Below are 24344 nucleotides of genomic sequence, written 5' to 3'. Positions count from 1 at the left end.
TCCGGCCTCCACTCCTTGCTTACCAGCCGTCCTACCTTGGACAAGTTATATAATCTCTCTGAGTCTCAGTTTCCTCATTTGTAAAGTAGGACTTTTCGCAGTGCCCTCCGCTTGCTCTTAGGATCACACATCGGGTGACTCTTGGCCGGCGTCCCCATGTGCCAGCCACTGGTGCAGCTGCTTTGCTCATAGTGACTCATCTAATCCTCTAAGCAGACTGGTAAGGAAGGCACTCTTGCTATCTCTGTTTTGCAAATGAGGAAACAAGGACAGGAGCAGACATTTCTGGAGGCCTACTCTGTGGAGCTGCACAGAGCAGATGGGCTTGGTCTGCCGCCGGCATGCCTTTGAGGTACTCCAGTATTCACTGGCAATTCTGGAAAACAAAGAGGTCAAGCCAAGAATTCTCGGGAAAGAGTCAGCACTTCTGCTGTGAACACTCTTTGTTTTACATGACTTAGAGTTTAAGTTGACCGTAAACTAGTTTGTGTGGTTCTGATTAGCTTATGCCCTCTATCTCTGTTCCTTAGGTCTGTTAGGCTCATTGTGGTAAAGTGAGCTCTTTTTCTTCCCGCCACAGAGGCCAGGGAGAAGGTCCCAGCTACAGGCAGACTTAAGGCATACTTCAGCAGCTGAAGCAGTCGAGGTATGGATCATCAGTGAGCTGATCTACCGTATCCACCCCCCCACCCCGCCCCAGGCCTTCTGCATTTTCAGGCTTACAGGGCAGGACAGAGGTTCCACATCATTTGAGTGGAACGGGGTTCATTCGGGGGAAGAGATGCTCACAAAATTGTTGGAAAGGCTGGAGCAGTGGCCGTAGTCCAGGGATGAGGAAGCCACTGCCGGGGCCTCCACACTTTTCTCAGTAGCTTCCCAGCTGGTTATTGGATACTGGATTGCCACATGTAGTGGCCTTGGACTCACGATGGTGCTTGCCTATAGAAGGAGGCAGGAAGCTTTAGCCCCACTCCCACCTTATAGGTCTCACACAAGTACATCCGATGGCTGGATGCTGGTTCACTAGCTTCCAGGCAGTGTGGGAAATGTAGTTTCTAGCAGTCTGCTTCTGCAGTACGAGAAGGTGCTTTAGGGGTGGGAAGGAGTTTTGGTGAGTCCATCAAGAATATGCACCCGCCACTACACACTCCTTTAGAAGTGCCTGTGCAGTATTATCCCCAGACACTTAATATGTACCATCAGTTATAATACCGCAATATAATTAGGTCTGTCTGATGTTCTACTCAGTATTTGTTTATTTACATGAAATATATAACATTAATACACTTGTTATCCCCAAAATGCAGGCCATTTGCCCAGTTTCAGTTTCTGAATTGTGTTCTCCTTAGTTTTTTTTTTTTTTAATTCCAGCATAGTTAACATGCAGTGTTACATTAATTTTCAGGCATACAGTAGAGTGATTCAGTAGCTTAATGCATCACTCAGTACTCATCATAATGGGTTCTCCTTAGTTTTGATCAAAGTGGTTAATTTGTAATTTTCCTGTTCAATTCAGTTCCTCTTGGGAGTCATGCCCCGGACGGTTGTCTTGTTTACATGGTTTGTTCCCAGCTGTTTATTAGACACTTATTATGAGGCTGACACTATGTTGGATTTGGCACTGTGGGTGGAGAAGTTATGGATTCTTCCATTGGAGACCATCCCTGGGAAGAGAATGACTAAGTCAGGTACCTGATAAGCCTACAGGAAGGTTATGATTGACATGCTGGACCGTAGGCTGAGCAAATTGAAAGAGAAATGGCTCCGACTACACTGAGAAGCAAGGCAGGTTTCATGGAGGGTGACTGTGGCTGGGTGGTTCTCGGGTGGGGACAATAACATCTGTCCAAGGGACCTGTGCAGATGTGGGGAGTGGTTTTTGTTGTCTCAGGGCTGGAGGCCAGAGCATGATTGTCACTCGGTAGGCAGGGCCGGAGATGCTAGGTGTCCTGTAAGGCATGAGACACTATGCAGATAGCTGCCTTTCTTCAAAGAACAGTCGTATTCCTGTTGGGAATGACGAGCAGGCCTGGAAGGATAGCTAGGATATGTCCACTTGATCTTGGTCTGGGGAGGGTAGTAGGTCAAGCAAAGGGAACAATGCAAGTTCAGAGTTCAGTCTGAGTAAAGCAAAGAATGTGTGCTGAGTGGCAGTGGGAGGGAGTTAGTTCACGGTGAGAATAGAAGGTTGAGTCCCAGTTACTGAGAAATTTGAGATATTACATAGAGCACTTGGACTTAGCCTCTTGCCATTGGGAAGCCACTTGAGATATTAGCGCAAAGTCCGTGGAGCAGAAACCTAGCCTCATCTTACCACCGTGTTGCAAGTAGACATCAGTGATGCCTTCTGAATGAATGAATGCCCTGGGCACGTCATTAACAGGAGTTGGACTCATTGGTGCCTGAATTTTTGCCAGGTACCGAGTCTGTGGTCCTGGAAGAGCCTGGCAGGCAGCATTCGGACTTCAGGAGAGTACAGGGTGGCCTGCTACATGCATCCTGTCTCCACATGAGACGAGAGGGTGGGCCTCAGGCAGTAGTCACATTGCCTCCACTGCAGAGAGAAGCTGATGTCTTAAGCAGCTTGAAGGAGACGGGGCTTCATCCGCTGCCCTCCCTTGTGGAGCCTGCAAGCTGCGAGGCATGTGCAGCTCAGACTGAGTCCGCATTAATGCTCCTGTCTCTCAAGGTAATGAAACATTGCCAGTCCCACCAGCAGTTTGCTGACAAGCTTCCTGCACCATGACCATGACTGCAGCTGCTCTTTGGGGAGCGGCTTGCTGGTCCAGGTGGGGACGCTGTCATGTGCTGTGCCCTGGGCCACCCTATAGAGTTCTGGGGGACCCTTGGACACTCTGGTCAGTTCTCCTTCCTCCTTTCAGGATGGGCTTTCGGGCTTGGGAGGGAGGGCTCGGAAGAGGACTGCCCAGACGTGTGTGAGATGCTACCTTGTTAGCATCTCTCCAACGTTTCATTCTGAACCCTTCAGGAGGAGAGAAACGGGGTGTGGATGTGTGGGGTGGCCCCGGGGTTCTCATTTTATGGTTCAGAGAAAGGAAGTGATTTGCCTAGGGTCCCACAGTGAGCTAGCAGCAGGCCAGTCCAGCACCCTCATAGCACCCTTATAGCGGGATTTTGATTGTCCTCGGCTGCTGGGGGAGAGTGGGTAATGACACAGGCTCTGTGTCATGGGCTCAGCTACTTAACTACAGTGTGGACCCCCAGCTTCCTCATTTGTTAAAAGGGTGTCATGGTCCTATCTGACATTAAGCATTTAAGAAGATGGGGTGTTTGAAAAGATTTATTGACTACAAAGAAATACAGAAGTATTTCTTCTTCTTTTGATGTGGGTGTTTATGGACTGGAAATGGGTGGGACTGTCTGTAGAGAAAGGATGGGAGGTGAAAACTTGGGGATCCACTTCCTCATTGCACAGGAAAAAGATTTTGCAATCAGATTTGGAGGCATAGCACTAGTGGGGAGATATGGGCAAATCTCAGGGTTGGAGGAAGTGGGGGTACATTCTTCCCTGGAGTTGGGGATTCATGTAGCAAATATAATGGGAGATGTGGCTAGAGAGATGGGTTGGGACCCATCCTGGAGATCCTGAATACTGGCCTGAGGGCTCTGGGATATTATTTCCTGTGCAGTTCAGATTACTGGTTGGGGTCCGCTGGGAATGCCAGGGTGACCTGGGGCTTAAGCTGGCAGCACCTTCAGGATGGCCAGGGAGCCTAGGGTGAAACTGAGGCAACAGACAGGGAATTGTGCAGTTGGAGCAGGGGCCTTCAGATGGGACGATTCCCAAGTTTTGGGCACACTTTATTTCTTAGAGTGGTTCAACTTTCTCCTTGAGGTTATAATCAAAATGATGATATAGGTATAGAGCCGAGAAGTTTTCAAGGGTTTCATACCCATTAACTCCTGGGTTCTACCCAAATTAAGGGGAGATAGAAAGGAAGATTGTTCTCACTCCTCTTTTATAGATAAGGAAATGGAGACTCAGAGACAGATGGGATTTTTGAAGCCACTTGGCTGGTTGGTATGGAAGGCAGAAGCGGGTCTAACACTTCCTCCTGTGCCAATGACCTGGGTCACTGGTTTTCTTAACCTTTGCTTTCTCCACCCTTTACTGTCTTGGTTGACTTTCTTGGAAGCCTAAAACGGCCTTGGGTTTCAGAGGTTCCCGAAACAAGCTGTTAAGATTTTTCACAGATGAGCTGCGGGGAATTGGGAACACAAATGTTTTCCTTCCTCAAGCTCTTTATTGCTGTCATATTGTTTTTTCAGGTTGAAAATGCCCCCGAGAGCACTGAGCCCCAGTCACATCTTGAGCCTCTTCTTTGCTTTGGACACAGTGCTACCTCTTTCATCTGTGAATTTACATCCGTTTATAGATGAGGAGATCATAATGCAGTATTTATCGTCACATTTTACTAAGCAACTTACACGCATTAGGTAGCTCTCCTAAGAGCCCTATTTGGTAGATAACACTGCTACTTCCCATTTTTCAGATGAGAAAACTGAGGCTCAGTTAGCTATGAGTAACTTGCTTAGGGAGAACACAGGTCCTAAATAAACGAAGGTTCAAGTTTCCTAATTGGAGAACTCTTTCCTCCCTGCTATCCCATATATTAGCTGTCTCCCTGGTAAAAACACAGAGCTGCTTAATTAAGGAGGTACAGCTCACCTTGGAGGTTACACCATGAGAGCTGGGAGGTACTGTGAAGAGCTCAGAAGGCTGCTTGTTTTCAAGCTGTGCTTTCCTGAGTAACACAGCGTTGCGGAACTCCAGGAGTGGGGTTGGGATTGGGGTACTGGGTGGGGGAGGCGGCAAGTGGGGGAGAAGAGCTGGGGGAAGGGGAGCTCTGGAACCCAGTTGGAGCAGCTCTGGTGTTATCTCCTGTACAAGTAAGCATCTGCAGAGCATTTTGTTTAAAGGAAGGTCTCTGCTGCTGGGGAGGAAAAAAAAAGTTTGAAAACCACTGTGCTAGCCCAATGTGTCTGTTCACTAAAGCTGAGAGACAGAGTGGCTTAGCACCAGTCACATTTGTGAAGGGTCGTGGGGTTTTTTTTTTCTCCCTTTTTAAAGGAAAGGTGCATTCTGTCTACCTCCTCCTGAGGCCTTTGGGCACCTGGCTGCAGGTTCAGGGTCACGTAGCCTTAGAGTGGCTGCGGAAAGTTCAGGCCACCCCCCGAACACCATCCTTGCCCTGTCTCATTCACCTTGGCTGTGTCTCCTCTTCAGACCTTGGGAACCTCACTGAGATTAGTTCCATTTCTGTGAGGGATAGAATGGAGACGACAGCCAGTATTGTGTTACTCCCCTGGCCCAACCTTCAAAGGCATTGTCTAACTGAAAACATGTGAGTATCGAGTGTTCATTGTATGCACAGTGCTGAGAACACAGGCCAGGCTCCTGACTCCGAGGGCCTTCCGGGGAGACAGAATAAAATCAGGAATATGGTCAACTCTTTTTGTAGAGAGTTATGCTTGTGGTATATAGGATGGTTATCTGTGATAGTTATGTAAGGATGATTTCATCTCGTAGAAATGGGATAGGCAGAGTCTGGACAATAGGAAAGAAAGTTAGAAATTGGAGAGTGCATTCTAGAATTGCAAGGGATTGAGTTTGCATCGGGAGTTAGTTATTCCTGGCCTCTTCCACTTACTGTCTCTGGGACTTGCACAGTTTACTTTTCCTTTACGCCTTTATTTCCTCATCTGTATGATGGGTGAGATTGCCTATGTCACAGGGTGTTTGGTGGGGTCAAATGGGATAATATATGCAGCCTGGTTAGTATAATGCCCGGCACAGAGTAAACGTTCTTTAAATTGTGGTTGTTTTTGTGATTATTATTGTTATTATCCAGTGAGGAGCGAAAGAGACCATTTTTAAAAAACCTGATCAGAGCTTTGCGTCTCAAAAAACAGCACTCTGCTTTCAGAAATAGAATCAATCCAATCACCTTAAGCCACACTAATTATTAGCTTCAGTTTGCCTGGCTGATTTACCTCTTTTTGTCTCCACTCGTGTGCCCACCTCTCTCCCATTAGTGGCCCACACACGTAGCTGGTCACTGGACATGGCTCTTTATTGCCTGGGCTCAAATCCTTCCTTTTGCCTGGAAATGTCCTTTGTCACTGCCCCTGTCCCACCCTCATTTACTCCCTAGCCTGGAAGTCTGTGCCTCCCACAGAGGATTCCCTGCTGAAGTCTGAACTAAAGGAGTTGGCCACTTCTTGTCCCATGTTGCATTCATGTCTGCATCTCAGAGCCCTTTGCTGTATCCTCCCTGGGGATTCGGGCACATGTTTTTAATCACACATTAAGGTGATCACACATTGCTGTGATAAATTAATTTAGTGCCTTTCTCCAATGTTAAGCACAAGGAAGCAGATGATAAAATGCAAACCAGAAAACAATCATCACTGAGCTGTGTGCTCATCAGCCTTGGGAATGGATTTCTTGGGAAGCTCTGGCCCCTCCTTAAATGACATTGATGACTTGGATCTTTGCAGAAATTGAAGAGAATCCTGATGACTAGCATGTTGGGAGAGGCCTGAAGGAAGCCAGTCCAGTGAACTCGTACTCTCAGAGATTCTTGGGTACCCTCTGCTCCCCCCGGGTGATCTGCAGCCCACCTCTGGTATGCAAATGGACCTCTCTGTGGCCTGGGACTCCTGAATTCCAGGTTGAGCCTCTGAGAGGAGAGCTGAGCTGGGAGGTTAAATGGGTTGCTGATTTCTGTCTTTTTAGTATGTGCAACTTGAAATATCCTGTGCCCTTGATTAATTCATGCTTGGGAGCTTCCTTAGTGCTCTCTGGTAAATAGCTCGTTACTGTATGCTTATTTCCCCACGGGTTCATTGCAGAGAGACTGGAGCCTGTGTTTCTAACAACTTCTCCAAGGAGTACATCACGGGTCACGTTTCCGGAACTGAGGCTCTCAGGGGGTCTTCCGTACCTCCCTCTCGGTATTACCTCGCTTTGGGCTGGCATTTGCTTGTAGCTGAAAAGGGAGCGCTGAAAATCTGGAGACCGAGCCTCAGCTGCCAGTGAGAAGCACAGAGAAGGCAGAACCCTGTAGAACGGCAAATCATTTCCCTTTCATTCCCAGAGCCTTCAGGATTCTTTGTCTTGAGAATGACCTCACTGCTTTTTTGTATTTGTAACGGAATGCGCAGTCATTTACAAGTAATCACACAATAATCCCTTACACTTTTGGACCGCCTTCCCGTTTTCCAGAGGGTTTTAACTCTCATTATCTCATTTGATCCTCAGAACTGCTCTGAGAGGAGGCAGCAGGGCCATTTTAATCTCTAATTTTCAGGTGTAGAAACTGAGGTTTAGAAAAGTTAACTGGGTGCCTGGAGGTCATACAGTCTACCTGGCGGAATTGGACCTAGAATCTCAAGTAGTCTAACTTCTAAACCCGTCTTCCTTTCGTAATCTACTGTGGGTGTGACCTTGGGAATATACTTGGGCTCTCTGAGCCTCCTCTTTGCTGTCACGATATTGGGTATAGTACTCCCGGTGGAGTTGCCAGTAGGATTCAGTGAGACTGTCTGGGAAGGCCTTTATAAGCTGATAAAGTGGGCTGCTAATGTGAGGCATTGCTGCTGCGTGTACCTTGAATTCAAGTAGTGCCATTGGAACTGGCAGAACGGAACATTCTCTCCCCCACGTGGTAAAGACAGAGAGGTCTGCAATGGTGTTGGATGCGCAAGTTGGCCCCGTTGTCCTGCCTGCAGGCTGCTTTGTTATTCTGAGAGTGCTTGAGCTGGCCAGGCCCTCTTTTCCTGCAGAACTTGCTCTTAATGTTCTTTGGAACAGCCTTGTCTCCTGGAGACAGTTTTAGGAAAGCAGAAGTGGGGATCTGGGAATGGGATCTGCATCCCTGAGCTTTTGTCAGGAAGGGTGGGAATGCGCTGTGGGGGAGGGGGTAGAGGTGGGCGGATGAACAGGTCTCCAAGGTCCCTCTCCTCATTTCTCAGCAACTGGGATTTACTAGGGCCGGTGTCATGAGTCCCTAAGGCCGGCCGTCCACATGCAGAATTGGGGGTTGAGAAGGGTTGCTTAGCAGCAGTGCTTCCTGGGAAAACCCAGAAAGGTTGGCTTTCAAGTTGACAACAGATGCTTTGAGAGTTAGCAGCGGGATGGGGCTGGGAGATGGCCAGAGTGCCTGAGGGTCGAGATCGTGGGTAGCTTCATTTCTGTATCCAGATTCACCTACCAAAATTCCAAGGCAGTGGAACAGACACAGGTTGTTCGAATGGTTGTAAGGGGCAGGAGGATGAAGAACAGGAGGTTGAAAGGCAGGAGCCAGATTTTGTTACCATATAAGGAAGAACTTTCTATTGGGAAGATGGAATTTACAGCTGCAGGAGGTAATGATCAGCCCCTCACTGGAGACCTCAGGGCGACCATGGGGGGATTTAGGACCTGGGCTGGGGGGGGTGCTGTCGGGCTTAGTGACATGTAGGGTCTTCTCTCCTTTCAAGCTCCCAGAACCTGTGGCTCTCAGTGGTCAAGGGGAACAGAGGTACACCTACATCAGGGAATGCGGGTCCTCTTCGTGGGTATGGAAACTGATCTCCAAATGTAATTTTGCAAAATGGAAGGGAGATATAAGGTCTTTCTTGGTTTTCATTCCTGTCCCTGTAGTCTGCTTATTCCTTGGTTTTCACAGTTTCCAGGCCGTCCATGGGCAACTGTTCTCCATGGAATGTCGTTTCCCTCTGCTGGTATGTTCCTGTTTGCCTATTGGAAGGGACTCAGAGCTCCTGACAGGATGACAGTCTTTCTACAGAACCACCAAGTCACATGGCTCCACATGCAGTCTTCTCAGTTACAAAGGAAGACCATCCCTTTGGCCTCTGCAGAGCTGCCTCTGGGACCTCTTGGGGGTACTGCACTGGCAGGAGTTCTGTACTGAGTTCTGCTTCTGGCTTGTGGTGACCCTGTTTCCCTACCTTATATTTGTGTGTGTTTCTTAAACACGCAATCAGCGAGAAATGCTTGCTGCTTTGTGGATATTTAGGGCATGTTTGCAAAAATATAAAGTAAATAATCGGGATAACTGTGTCATGACTGTTGGGACAGACCAAGTAGAAGCTGCTTTTAGAGCACGTCGCTGGAAAGTTTCGGGTGTTCCACCTGCTTTGTAGATGATAGAATATAAGCTACAAGAGGAGAACTGAGTTTTCCACAATCTCGAGTGCCCGACCTGGGCTTAGGGCTTGGGTGCCCTGGTTCCCTGAGTGGTGCTGTTTACTGCTGGAAGGTTCTCTGGGGATGAGAACTAGCAGCATCATGGCGCAGACCAGGAGGTGGGCAAGGATTCTGAAAAACGGCTCACGTGACCTAGAGAAAGCCTTTGCCAACAGTAGAACAAGATCACTGTAAAATAATAGAACTGCTGGGAAGCCGAGGTGTAGATTCCCTTCTCCGGGCATACCCCTCCTCCCCTGCACTGCCGTTTTCCCCAGCATCCCATCTCTTTCCTTTCTCTTCTGTTAGTTCCGTCTGAAGTCATTTTAGACCAGATCTGTTTCTAACTGACTTTACTGGTCCAATTTAGTTACCAAACAATTCTCGGGACCTTTTTTTTTTTTTTAAATAAAGATTTTATTCATTTATTTAACAGAGGAAGACACAATGAGAGAGGGAACACAAGCAGAGGGAGTGGGAGAGGGAGAAGCTAGGCAGGGACCCTGATGCAGGGCTCCATCCCAGGACCCTGGGATCATGACCTGAGCCAAAGGCAGATGCTTAATAACTAAGACACTCAGGCGCCCCCTTCTCGGGACCTTCTGATCAACAATTTAAATTGGGCATTTAACCCTCTTTCCTCTCCCCCACCCCCACAACAATGTTCTCCTGAAGGTCTGGTTTTATTCTGGGTTTTCCTGCCTGGTGTCTGTCCTATGAATAGCTCATGCAAAAACTAAGTTCCCAGGAGGATTATTGGCCCAAGGGAGTCAGGGAATTGGGGTCAAGGGTGAGGATTGTTTTTGCGCTCATCGGCATCAGAACTGTGGACTGGCTTCTTGGTGACCTCTTCAGGTACATTCCCCCCCACCCCAGATGCCACCCCCCTTTCCTCTGAATTAATAGATTGACTCCATAAATGTCATTGTATTCTGGACGGCCCTATTCCTCAGGTGAACTTAAAGCCTTTCAACCCCGTCATTTCCTTATTTGGTCTGGGGAGCCTTTTTTTGTGGAACAGGACAGCCTGTGGAGAAGTTGAGACTCTACTTCTTTTGGGGTTAATCATTTACTCCGAGTAAGGAATTGTGTCATAAGTGGGGGCATGTTCTTCAAGTGCCAGGGGAGAGAAGGGTGATTTTTCTGACATCCTCTGGCCTGCTTCTCCATATATGGAAATGTTTACCCACCACACTGATCTATTGGAAGAGAAGGAGGTGACTCAGGGTTTAGGAGAAGCAGGATTTGAATTCTTGTTTCCAGAAACAAAGTCGCCCCCGTCCACCCCCCCCCACCCCCGTCCCCTCCATTCCTTTGCCCCTTGTTCTGGAAGCTGAGGAGAGAATGTATCAGTGCTGTTCCCCTCGGGCCTTGGGACCACCTCTTTGCAGTGAGACTCAGGGTGTGTGAGAGGGAGTGAGGGCCGGCGGAGGGCCAGCTGCCTGTGGGGCCTGACTCGCGTGAGTACATCATTATTGATCGCGCGAATGGCAATTCTGCTCGCAGACCTGGGGCTCACAGCCCTGAAGGCTTGCATGGCCATGCAACATGTTCCTTGGGAGCGCTGGCCGCTTTAATTTGGGGTGTGGACAGCTGCTTTCCCAGGGGAACTCTTCTCACAGTGGGATTTAGAGACCGACTCTGCCTGAGGGAAAATTCTATTTGTATGTTTAAAAAAAAAAAAAAAAAAGAGAGATTTCCTCCCACCTGAGGCCTGGCCAGAGATGGGTGGAAAGGTAATTTGGGAATATTGTCCGATTGCTAGGGCTAGAGCCAGAAGCCAGAAGGACGTTTGTGGACACTTGGGGAAGTATAGTTTTAGCTTGAAAAGCAGAGTTACGGTTGGCCTTAAGAGCATAAAAAAATATTGCTATCTATGCAGCATTTGTATGGCTTCGCAGTTCGGATTAAAATCCCGGGGTGCAGGATGTTGTGAGGTTGGATGGACTGGCAGAGCTGGAAGGGGCCTTAGAGACAACTGGGTTGGTCTGCTTCGGTTTGTAGCAGGATGGTGGGCAGTGGAGGCCCCCGGGGGCACAGCTGACTCGCTCTGTGGCTACAGGGCCGATTAGTGGGGATTGGAGCCCAGGTCTCTTGGCTCTCAGATCATTCCTCCTTCCACTCCACTTCAGCTGCCCCTGTAGGCAGAGGTGGAGAAGAACGTGCCCGTTTTGCAGGTGAGGAAACAGGGACGCTCGGTGCCAGAGCTGTCCACGCTTACCGATCTCATGGGTGAGATAGAGCTAGCACCTGGTTCAGCCAGTTCAGACCTCTTTCTGTCATGTTCATGGGCTCAGATGCCTGAATTTATTTGTAAATTTTTCCTTTTTTTCCCCCCTTTTCAGTTTCTACTTCCTTTTGTTCTGCTTCTGGTCACGGGAGTGTTATTGGAATGTGAGTTGTTGCCTTCTGATCTGCTCTGCTGTCTGTATCTTTTTCTTGCCTGAAAGGGGATGACAGCTTGTCCAGGCTACAGAACTGAGTAGTGGGGGCCCTTATTTCGGTTTGTCCTGGGCAGTGGAGATTTTGCATGGGCCTTGAAAGAGACTGAGCACACTTGCTGTCTTAGCCTCTAGCACCGTTCTTGAAGCTGCCAGGATCCTGGAGTGTAATTCCCATTGAAAGGTGAGCCTGACTCTGAACAGATTTTATACACAGATACACACACACATACAGACAAACATACACACACAGCCATGTACACACACAGACACACACTCATAGACACACACACAGCCATGTACACACAGCCACACACTCATAGACACAGACATACACAGACACACACACAAATACTTGTAGATCCACACACACACAGATATACAGCACATATACACACACACTAATAAACACACACACACACATACACACACACACACTTCTTTGCTTTCTCTGATACCATGAGACTCTGATACCGAGAGAGACTAAGAGGGCACCACCCTCTCTTACAGTCTGCCAGATATTACCTGGCCACGAGTAGTTCTTTGTAGTTAGTTTGGTTTCTGGTGAACCTGGGGGTCCTTTCCTCTAGTTCAGGGAAGATGCTGGAGATGTGTCTTGGGGAAGCTCTTTCAAGCCAGTGGCATTAGGCGATGAATAGTAATAGCACAGGAAAGGGCTCTGAGGCTCTGTCTGTCCAGGGCTTAAGGGGAGGCCCCCCAGATCCCTGAGCTGCTCTGAAGCACCAGAGAAACAGGGTCCTGCCCAGGACCCTGGGAATCTGCACCCAGCGTGTCTCCTACTCCATGACTATGGTTGGGCGGCTTGTGAGCCCGGAGAGCAGGAGGCTGCCTGGAAGCAGGAAGGCTTGGGAGGTTTCCCAGCTCTGGTGGTGACCGGGGCACTGAGAGGTCGGGGCTGGTGGTGCACGTGTACATGCTGGTACGGTGAAGAAGGAGCAGGAACATGAATTGAGGGCGCTCTGGGTGCCAGGCACTGGGGTAAGCACTTGACCTCAATCCCTGAGTCGCAACTACCACTACCCATGAGTAGGTGCTATTTTTTTTTTTTTTTCAACTTTATCTTTCATTTTGGTAAAACATGCATTTACCAAACATTTACCATCTACACATTTCTAAGTGTACAGCTCAGTAGTGTTGAGTGCAGTCACCTCTCCTGCAGCCCATCTCCAGAACTCCTTTCATTCTGTAAAACTGAAACTCCGTAGACATTCCACACGGACTTCCCATTCCCCTCACCCTGGCCCTTGACAACCGCCATTCTCCCTTCTGTGTTGGTGAATTTGACTCCTCTCTGCACCTCTTGTGAGGTGGAATTGTCCATTATCAACTCTTTGGTGACTGCTCTGTTTCACTCCGAGTAACATCTGCGTGCTTCATCTGCGTTGGGGCGTGTGTGAGAATTGCATACGTACACACCACACTGTGTCGATCCCCGTAGGTACCATTGTTTTACCTCCATTGTAGAGAGGAAGAACCTAAGGCTTGGAGGGCTTCAGTGGCCCGGGGTCACGTGGTCAGTAGCGGAGCTGGGATTTGAACCCAGGTAGTGTGATGTCAGAGCGCATTCGATCAGGAGTGAGCAGCTGTTTGATCTCAGTTAGCAAGAGCGTGACAACTACCTCCTCACACCTTGCTGTGATATTTCAGTAACCAAGTGTTCCAAAGGACCTTGTAGAAGTATTTTCCTCTGTGTTCGAGCTACACGTGAAGCCCTCCTCTGGCAAATGGTAGGAGATCTGTGGCTCTTCTTGTTTGTAATCCTTGTCCCTTTCCTTCATCTTACTTTTCTGTCTCCCTCCCCAGTTTCCTCCTGGGGGAAAAAAAATCACAAACTGTGTGCCTCTTTCTTAGATACTTAAGATCTTTTATGCGATAAGACAGACTATCTAAGTCAGTGATGTGATATCAGGTGTTTTTGTTGCCGCTGTGTCTATGGAATCTGGGTACAGAGCAGGGGACAGAAATTGCTCGTGTGATTTGTCTGACCCGGCTCTGTTGCTGACTTAGTGTTTGACTTGGGATATGATGCTTCTTTCTGAGCCTCCATTTTTCCAACCTGGAAGATGGGATGGTTGTCCATGACAGGGAGCAATCTGTGCTGAGCCCACATGAGGTGTTCTACATGATTGATCTCCTTCTGTCCTCCCAGCACTCCACAGGGGCTGTTATCCCCATTTTACCCGAGGAAAGTCAGTTCTAGAGCAATGGGAAAATTTGTCTAAACGCCCTCAGCTCCAGAGTTGCAAGCGGTTGTGATCCATATCCGACTCCGAGGCCCGGGCCTTAGCCACGGTGCCAGGTACTTTGCTCTTAGTGGTCTGTAAGGTTTCTTCCCTTGGTGGCACATATTCATCTAATTTTATTAAATGTTTATTGGATTCCCACTTATGTGCTTCATACTGTTCTGGGCACCAAGCCAGCACTGGGTTTGGAGTGAAGAAAAAGACACACAGAACAATGATTTTTTGGAGCTTACATTCTAGTAGGGGTGTGTGGAGGAGGCAGATAATAAATGAACATGTAAACAGGAGGGAATGATAAGTAACACTGTGAGGATTCACCCAGGGCGCTCAGACGGTGAGTGAATGCAGGAGGGGATTTGGGAGGTGATGTTTAAGCTGAGCTCTGAATGACAGGGAGCCAGCCATGCAAAAGTCAGAGGGGAGAAGCATGCAGAGGGTTCTGTCAATGCCCAGGCCGTGGAGCGGGAATGAGTCGGTGTTTGAGGAATAGAAGGAGCCTAGAGTGCTAGGAGGTAGTGGGCTGCGAGAGAGAATCATGATAGGAGGGCAGGGTAAGGGCTGCTGGGTGTAAGTAAGCTAGGGAAGGGTCTGACCTGAGTGGAGGGGTGATGGGAAGCATCTGAGTATTGGACCAGCATCATTCTGCCTGCTGTTGGGGGAATGGATTATAAGGAGGGGGCAGGGGTAGAAGCAAGGAAGTTAGGAGGAGACTCCTTCTGGAATCAGGAGAGAGGTAGTGGTAACTTTGATTAGGATGGTAGAAGTGGGGCCAGAGAGCAGTGACTTGGTGCATGACTTGTTTTGGAAGGGTTGTCTACAGGATATCAAGTGCAGTGTCCTTCCAAAAAGTGTCAAGGTCAGTGGGCAGAAATCTGGGGGACCCTGATGGAGGTGAAAATGTGCAGTGGAGGGTGCACAGACTTGCAGCTGATTCAGATTAAGGAGTCTGTGTGCTCCCCGCTTTTGTTTCTAGCCTTGAACTTCTGGCCAGGGAACAGAGGGCAGTGGCTTCCTGCCTCTGACTTCCTGGCTGAGAGTTGCTGGAACGCCCCAAAATAAGCCTTACAGAACATGCTGCTTCCTTTGCTCTCCCTGGGTATTTGTATAAAGCATTCTTTCCCACCAAGCCTGCGGAACATTCAAAGTGATGTTGACTTTGTGGGCTGTATTTAACATATTATTTTTCCCTGATGTGTCGTCTAACCCTGCAGGGATTCCCGCCTCCTATAGATTCCCTGGTGAGCAGCCTTCAACCACCCTTTAAGATGGGTCTGGAAGGCTCAGTGGGAACCCAGTAGAGCTGGGATTTCAAGGCTCCACCTTGGCTTGAGGACCCTGGTCCAAGGGGACCTCCTAGACCTCCTCTTTCATGGACATTTGATTTCATAACTTACTGGCCCTGGCCTCCCCCTTTGTAATTCCTTTTAATGGCCTGGACTTCCCTGTAAATTCCCTATTTTTCAGTGGCATGGAGAAACTGGTCTCATAGAAATTGGATGATTTAGTTACCTGGGTGGCTCAGTTGGCTGGGCATCCAGCTCTTGGTTTTTGGCTCAGGTCATGATCTCACAGCTGTGGGATCGAGCCCCATGTTGGGCTCCACACTTAGTGCGGAGTCTGCTCCACATTCTCTCTCCCTCTCCTTACCCCTTCTGCTTCTCCCCCTCCCCCCTGCACATGTGTTCTCTCTCTATAAAAACAAATAATAAATGAAATCTTAAAAAAAATAAGTTAGATGATATGGTCTATGTGATGTTGTGTCTGAGTCAGGCTGGGAATCTAAGAATCCTGACCGAGCCTTGTGCTCTCTGACCACCAGAACTAAGTGACCCCGCATGGGACCTCATGTCCCCGGTGTCTCATGGCATTCTTATATGACAGTGGGCCTGAGCCTGGTGATGCTCAGAGATCATAATCGAAATAACCTGAAATTCACTCCTGGGGCTTCTTCACACACTTCTCTTCAAATGGTTTGCAGTCTGTCTTAACAGTTTTTTTTTTTTTTTTTTTTTTAATAAAACCTCTTGGGCTTTATCTCTTAAAAACTGTTTTATTTTTGCTCATTTGAATTTCTTTTAAAGTTTCTTTCATATGACCCATTCATTTAGTCAACAAACATTTATTGAGTTCTTACTGTATGCCAGGCATTGTGCTAGGCGCTGGGGATTGATTCAAAGATAATTTGGAGGCGTACGGAAGGGGAGTGGATAATTACAGCACAGTGAGATAAGCGCTATAATAGAGGGATATGTAAAGAGCTAGAAATAGCACTATGAATAACATCTCCGAACAAATTGCCTTCTTTTTTCCTTTTGGATTATTCCCTTATGTATATTGCCCAAAGTGGGATTACTGGGTCATTTAAAAGATGAAAACAATTTGGCACAAAAAGATGTAATGACTTGCCTGGGGAATACAGATCAATTTTCAACAGGGGGAAAATTGTTGACAATTCCAGATTTAGACATTTCACCAGGAGGATTGCTCCGTTTTTATACCACCCCTGTCATCATGGTGGTTTTGAGGGGGGAGTACCTATTCTCAACCTGTCAGGCTGCATGTAGAAACACATATCCTTATATTTAATCTCACACATTAATTGTTAATTCTCACAAGAACCTGGCTCTGTAAGTATGATTGTGTCCATTTTACAAATGAAGAAATTTGTAACTTGATTAGGAGGAAGTCACTTGCTCAGGGTTCCATAGATAATTCATGGAGAATCCAAGAATCAGGCGTAGGGTTTTTTGATTCTAGGACTCTGGTCCTGTTCTCTGTGCTCCGTTCATCAGCCAGGGTACTTGTGCTCCAGCTGGGGCCTGGAATTCACTTAATGAGCTGTAGGGACTTTTCTCACGAGGGTCGGAATATTCCAAAGAGGTATAGAAGTTCTGGTCCAGTGTTCCTGTGTACATCAGTTGGAAGAGACCTAGAGGTCATTATTCCTGACTCTGTCCCAGGTCCTGGAAGGTTAGTGCATCGCCTTAGCTCTGAAGCACAGAGTCCCAAGTGGGGCCGAAACTGTGCCATAGTTCTGTTTTGAAGCATTTATTATTTTCCTCATATATTCAGCTGTGTGTCCCTGACTGTAAATTAACTGATTTCGCCAATGAGGAGTAAAAACTCCTGCCCCAGTACCCAGCTCATCATAGCCGGACAGCAATGCCTGTCCACTCTGAGCTTCCTCAAGGCTTTGGCTCCCTCATCCCTAAGACAGCCATGTTTCCTGCCATTTTCCAGACATACCTGCTTTTTCTCACCTTCATGCTTTGGCTCATGCTGTTCCCTTAGCCTAAGGTGACCTCTCCCATCTTCATCCAGAGAACTTCTGTTCCTTCTGTGCGCTTCTGCACAGAAGCCGCCTTCTGATCACCATCCACTCTGCACCCTGCACACTGCCCCACGTAGGAAGGATCTCTGTGTTCTCTCTTCTGCTAACTCACACCACAGTGGGCTGTGGGGCAATACAGTATAGCTCTGGTGCTTATGAGCATGGCATCTTCTTTCAGATCTTGGCCATGACACTGATAGACATGTGAGCCATCAGGTCAGTTAATCTGCTTGAGCCTGAGGCTCCTCATCTGTCAAATGGGTATAAACAGTCATAGGAAGTCACAGCATTGTGAGGATTTATCACACATTATCTGTGGTTCTTCTGTGGTTGTGCACCATATCCTACTTTGTATCTTGTCTCTCCTTCTAGACTGGGAGCTCCTTTAAAGGCTGGGAGGGAAAAACATCTAGCCTGTGCCTTTAACAAATGGGACCTTCCACAAAGGCTCCTTTAAGGGAAAGATTCCATATGACCTAACTGGTGACGTCAGGCTCATTACTAGTTGGAAGCCCCGGTCACATGGTGCCAGGCCTGGACCGGAGCGCTGTGATAGGGAGCTTTGGGCACACATAGAATGTGCTGGATGGGCCTCTGGCTCTCACTTGGTAACAGGACAGAAGCTGGAGCCTGTGAGCAGCCTGTGTTCTGATTCATCAAGTTGGGTAGTGCTGGCATTTCGCTGAAGGCAGAGTGGAAATCCTGCTTGGAATGTGACACTTGGTTTCCTCTCTGGGTCTTTCACGGACAGGAGTTCCAGATTAGAGGAGATCAATGGAGGTGTAGGTTTGGGGCACCTCTGAGGGTCACCTCCTCTGACTTCTCTGTGGGCGGGGCCATGGGGAAGGCGTGCCTTTGGAGGAGGAAGCTGTCCTTTAGGCACCCCTCACCCTCGCTGTGCTTAGAAACTGACCATGGAAGGGGAAATACAGTTCTTAAAGGGGTAACTCTGTCGTTTAACTTTATCTTGAATCATTTCCCAAAATGTAGTACCCATGAGTCTCAAGATCCAAGTGTTTTAGCCTGGCACACAAGGTCATTCATGTCTTGGCCGCAACATTCCTTTCCAGCCTCATCTCCCACTGCATCCCTCCATGGGCTCTGCCACTGGCCTCACCAGATTAGTCACTTTCCATAAGAACACCCTGGACTCCTTATGGCCCTTAGCACATCGTGTTCCCTGGGCCTCTTTTCCTCCTCCTCACTCATGGAAATCCTCTTGGGTGTTCAGGCTCGGTTCAGAGGTCAGCATCTGCACAGCTCTTCCAGACCCTCAGAACGGCAGTGTATGTATGTGTGCTTTGCACACTTTTCATTCTGTCTTTTATATTTGAGTGTGACCCTGGTGAGCCTACGAGCTCTTTGAGACCTCAAGGCCAAGTCTGACTCAGCACCTACACCTGCTAAGTCCATACACTGTGCCTTATTAAGGACAGGAGGTGCTAGCAAATGTCTCTTTTGAGCACCTGTGAAGGCAGGGCACGTGACATCATGTCAACTAGCAGCTGTGCCGGAGGGGATGTTGAGAAGCTCATGCTAGGGTTACCGCGGTTCGTTTGATCATGAGCCCAGCCATTGGAATTCTGTTGAATTGGCCTGATAGCAGCCCACTGCTCCCCTTTCTCAGGCCTGCTTCCCACACACCCAGCAGATGTCTGCCAAGTGCCAGGCCTCGGAGCTTTTTGTTTCACTTAAGAACATAGAGTAAGGTAAAAATTAGGGAAGATTCTGCTTGGAATGTGAACATTTTTTAGTTTGGAAGTTCAGGCTTTTGGGGCGCCTAGGTGGCTCAGTGAGTTAAGCCTCTGCCTTTGGCCCAGGTCATGATTTCAGGGTCCTGGGATTGAGCCCTGCATGGGCTCTCTGCTTGGCTGGGAGCCTGCTCCCCCCAACCACTCCCTCCTTTGCTTGCCTCTCTGCCCGCTTGTGATCTCTGTCAAATAAATAAATAAAATCTTAAAAAAATAAAAAAAAGTCCAGGCTTTTTTTTTTTTTTTTTAAATCCCAGAGCTCCTTAAGATGTAAAAACAAGGGGAGAATTTTTTTAGTCTATGTCTGCCTCTAGCAGAATAGCTGTCCATATTAGAGTTGTAACTGCAAATAATAAAACCTGGGTCATCGAGCTTGATTTTGAGGACTTGGGTTCAAGTCTTGGCTTTACCATTTGTCAGCCCCAAAACCTTGGGCAGTTGCCTGACCTCTGTAACCCTCAGTTTCTTTAGTGGACAATTGGGAAATTGTTCTTACAGGATTGATGGAAGTTATGAATGAGGTTTTGGGCATTAAATTGGGATTTTTATTCCTGTTTAATTCATGAGTTGGATTTGAAGGCCATTTTTTTCACTAATTTTTTTTTTCTTTTTTTGGGTACCATCTACACATAATGTTACATTAGTTTCTGGTGTATAATGCAGTGATTCGATATCTTTATGTGTTACGCTAGGCTCACCAGAAGTATAGCTGCCATCTGTCAACATATCCCTCTGTTACAATATCATTAACGATATTCCTTATGCTATGCCTTTTATTCTGTGACCTACCCATTCCCTATACTTCTATACTTCTATTCCCTTTTGCCCATTGTTGCCCATTCGCCACCCCCTGCCTGCTGACAACTATCAGTTTGTTCTCTGTATTTTAGGTCTTACTGAAGGCCATTTTAAAATAGCAGTTCCAAAATGTTTGCTTTTGAAGGAAAATGCTTGGATATGTAAGTTTGCACACACATGTTTTATTTTATGTTTTCAATGACAAGTGAATTTTCATACAGCACGCTTAGGGGACATATATAGCTTATGACACTCAGTTACAGTCCACATAAATTAAAGCCACAGAATCATAGCTTTGAGAAATTCTGGAAGCCTTCGAAGACAAGGGACTGATCATTAAGGACTGCTGCTTGTGGGCTCTGTGCTGTGCCCGCTGGAGTTGGAATCCCAGGGCATGATTACTTAGACCCCGATGGGTAGGTGGTAGTAGGTCTGTTTTGCAGACGGGGAGACTTGAGCTCAGGGAGGTTGAGTAATCTACACAAATCCTGTATCCAAGCACTCACCTGCATCCTGTACTCATGGTGGCCTCTAAAATACCTTTCCTTTCCAGACGTGACGGTGCCTGCCTTTGCTTTGTGGGTCCTTTATCCTCTCCCTGCGGGAGAGGTCCCTGGTTCTGGACCAGATAGAGCAGAAGAAATTGGCCGTGTGGATGTCCCAGAACTTGTTTAATTACCCTGGAAGAGTATCTTTCCTGTTCCTGCCAAGAATTTGCTCATTTTAAGCTCCTTTGACTACTCATTCTTCAGCCTGTTCCTGCTCTCCTGTTCGCGGAGAGATTTGTCATTGCACATCTCTGGTTTTGAGGTCAGGAGTGTATTTGAAGAGGACTTCATGTTTCCTTTTAAAAAATTATAGGTGGAAACAAACAAGGTTGCTGGAGGAGTGGTGAGTGTGGGGTGGCATAACTGGGGAATGGGCATTAAGGAGGGCACGTGACATGATGAGCACTGGGTATTATACAGAACCGATAAATTACTGAACACTATGTATGAAACTAATGATAGACTCTATGTTGGCTAATTGAAATTAAGTTAAAAAAATGGAAAAAATTACAGGTGGAAAATAAAATTCATTCATTCATCATCTCCTCCAAATTCGGTGAGAAGAGGCAGCACAGGGCCGGATTTAGGAGTCACGGCCGTCATCCTGAGTCTGTCACTGACCAGGCAGGGGACTTTGAGCCCAGCCCTTCCATTTCTGTCAGGACCTCAGTATCTTCACCTGGAAAGAGCTGAGGGCATTCCGAGGTTACTCCTAAGATTTTAAAATTCTGCATGTTTTGTGGTGTCAGAACCATCAGTTTCTGGGGAGCTGTGTAATCCTGCAGCTGTTTCTCTAATACTTTTCAATCTTTAGATTTAATGTATTCAACAATGTATAATTTTTTAAAGGGATGCTTTTATAGACACTTCTGAAATACCGGGGGGGGGGGGAATAAATGGATGTTAAAAAATAGAAAACAACCAATTAAATAGTATATAGCATGTAATTCTCCTTGGAAACTTACCACGAAATTGAGGAGCACTTTAACAACTAGTAATTTAAATTGCATTTGAACTCTGCTAATGGTTTGTTTGCATGGGAACTTCAATCATTTCACAGTGGTTCTTTAGCAAAGCTCCTTGTTCGCTTTATGGAAAAGAAGAAAAAAAATTATTAAGAGAGAAGCTGATGATGGAAGAGGAGACCACTGTCCTCTGTGTATGTGTGAGAGGTTGCCCAAGGGCCAAGGTGGAGAGCCTCACCTTCCAGTTTAGAGATCTAGCCAAGCCTGATGCCCTCTACTGCTGTTGGAGAAACCATTCTGATTTCGATCTCCCTCCACAAGGAGAAACTTAAGTTCCCTGGGACTTGTGGGGGAGTGATGTCTAGACTGTACCGTCCACGGTCTGTTGTTTGCCTCTGTGTACTTCATTCCTCAGCAAGCGTGAAACGATGCGTTTCTCATGTCAGTAGAATGGCATTGAGAATTCTCATGTCCTTAAAGACCACTAGGTCTCATTGCTTTGCAAGTTCATCTTGATTATGTGCCATCTTCCTGACTTAATTTCTTTTTGCCATCAGGCTATCCTGACAGCCCTGGACCAGATGGCCTGGGACCATCTGCCACTAACTGTGGCTCCTGGAGTGGCCACCTCCCTCCTCTGGCCCCAGCTTCTCCTCCTGTCAGTTGGAGCAGTTGAGGCGGGCCATTTTTAAGGTTCCTCCCAACTTTGAGTGGATCTGAGTGTTTGAGGATTGAATGAGATAATATACACAAGTCAATTTCATGGTTGGTTGAATAATGTTTAAAATGACAACAATGAAAATGGGAGTAGTGGTTTTTCCGGTATGTGGGTTCCTCCTGCCTGTACAAAGCACACATGTTGTAACAGCCGCTGCCTCGGAATACTCGTCAGTTGGAATATGTACTGCATCATCCTTAGCAAAATAGTAATAGGTCTTAATGAAATAAAACCTGTGAGGAGGACTATCTGAAAGCATCAGGATCATCCAGCTCTCTGCTGCTCACGGGCTGTCCTTTTCGTAGACAAAGAAACTAAGCTTTGGGGGAGGGGGGGGTCACTCAATCCCATAGTCGGAAATTTGTCTCCAAACTCATATATATATATATTGCTCTATGTTTATTTTTTGTTCAGATTTTGCTATTAATTTTTTCTTGGTTGGAGTGTGAAAATCTAACTATTGGTCTCTTTCCTCTCAGTGAGGAGGATGAAGTCTTTTTCTCAGGAGAACTGGGGGGCCTGCAATCTTCTTTCAGTGATTCTGTGACAAATTGGTGCAACAGAAGTGCCAGGAGCTGACTGGGGGCTTAGCAGGTGTAGAGGGAAGCCTCCAAATTTGTAGGCTTCAAGCCTGGCATCATTCTTGGTTTGGCCTAGTCAGTGAGTTCTTAAAGCTGGAAAGTTCTAAAGCTGGCAAGATCCTAGAGATTTGTTGTGTGTGTGTGTTTTTTTTTTTTTTTTTTTTTTAAGATTTATTTATTTACTTTTAGAGAGGGGGTGGGGAGGGGCAGAGGGAGAGAGAGCAAGAAACCTGAAGCCGACTCCACGATGAGCACAGAGCCCACTCGGGGGGCTCGATCTGAGGGCTCTGAGATCATGACCTGAGCCCTGAAATCAAGAGTTGGCCCCTCCACTGACTGAGCCACCCAGGCACCCAAGATCCTAAAGATTTGTAAGCAGCCCTCATCTCCCATTTTCCGCAGGTGGAGACCTTGAGGTACAGAAATACAGCTGAAGACAAGCCAGTCACCTGGTTCTCATTTGAGGCCTTTTCTCGTTGTTCTCCTGGGCGTCATCCTCAGAGGGAAGCAATTTTTCTTCAGTTGGTGAGTTTTATGAAGAAGAGAAGACTCTTTTCTTTTATAATTATAATTATATTACAATTTATGATTTTATAAATGATGCGTATGTTTAATGATTTTAAAAATCCACGGTATCCATGGAATGTGGGGGCACTAGTAGCTGGGTGGAATAAGGGTTAGGGAAGAACCACGGTCTTCTTTCTTTTCATCTTGAGTTGATTTCACTGATCATGGACAAAGTAGAACAGTGCTAATAAAATGTGTGGCAGAGCAGAGGCAGGTCTCAGCTCTTGGAAGGAGGCATGAAGAGAAATTGGAAGAAAATTGGGAGTAGTGATGAGTTTGGATTGCCGGTAATTGTGTTGCTTCCTTCTTTCTCCTTTGGCAGGGAGGGACGCATTCTTGAAATTGAAAGACGGAAATGAAAATGTCAGTGAATAGTGGTATGGGCGTTCACAAGGAAAGAAAAGTTGTATTACTGAATGATTCTTGTTTATCCCCCGTTCGAGGTGCTGCTTCTTCTGCAATCTCATTTTGTTTTCACAAAAATCCTTCGAGGTAGCAGGGGAGGCTAGATTTGCTTAGGCAGAGAGTGTGAGCCGTTGTCTTAAAGGGCCTGCTAGAGTTCCGCTGGGATTCCGTTCCACACTCAGAAAGGGGAATGGTGAACAGGTAAGGGAAGCTTTCCCTTGTGTTTTGAAGTACTTCTGCGTTCAGCTGGTAGACTAGAACATCATGTTCTAGAAAATAGGTGCAGTGAAAAGGATAGTGGTGTGGGCCTCCCTTGGCTGGGCAGAGATCTGAGGAAAACAACGGGACAGTTCTGGGAAAAGCTTCCATTTAGAGTTTGAGATCGGAGGTCTCCCACCTGAGGGCCAGTCCCTGTATACCCCAAGCACTGGCTGTATACTGAGTACATAATATACCTTGCCGGAGTTTAGGGCATAGTTTTCCAGAACAGAGCAGGTACTGTAGTGAGTGATAAAACCTAACTTCATTTAAAAGTGTGACAGTTTACAGTTACATTTTGTCACCTTCTCTTCATCAATGTATCTTAAAAGAACAACTGATCTTCTGTGTGCCAATCGATCTGCATCAGATAAAAGGCTGGCAACCACTGCTTCGGCTCTTGAATACCTTAGCTTGTTCAAATTCACACAAGGTCTTGGATGTTTTGCCCTCAGCACACACTTTAGGAATCAAATGTGCATCTTTGTTACCTGCTCTACTTC

At 47.1% G+C, this 24344-nt stretch overlaps 1 protein-coding gene across 2 annotated transcripts in view; it reads left to right on the top strand.

The window, feature by feature from the left end:
- Positions 1–24344, top strand: part of LOC111150501 (LIM domain containing preferred translocation partner in lipoma) — a 647570-nt gene that overhangs the window by 40703 nt on the left and 582523 nt on the right. For both annotated transcript variants that reach the window (XM_022507994.1, XM_022507986.1), the window contains exon 2: positions 23014–23136. The gene's annotated coding sequence lies outside the window, so the exon portion shown is untranslated. The remainder of the gene's footprint in view (positions 1–23013; positions 23137–24344) is intronic.

The sequence above is a fragment of the Enhydra lutris genome, unplaced genomic scaffold (assembly GCF_002288905.1).
Source record: "Enhydra lutris kenyoni isolate GAN:26980312 unplaced genomic scaffold, ASM228890v2 scaffoldscaffold2, whole genome shotgun sequence".
NCBI classification, from domain to species: domain Eukaryota; kingdom Metazoa; phylum Chordata; class Mammalia; order Carnivora; family Mustelidae; genus Enhydra; species Enhydra lutris.
The sequence above is the reverse complement of the archived record's forward strand: the minus strand, read 5'-3'. Positions and strand labels throughout refer to the sequence as shown.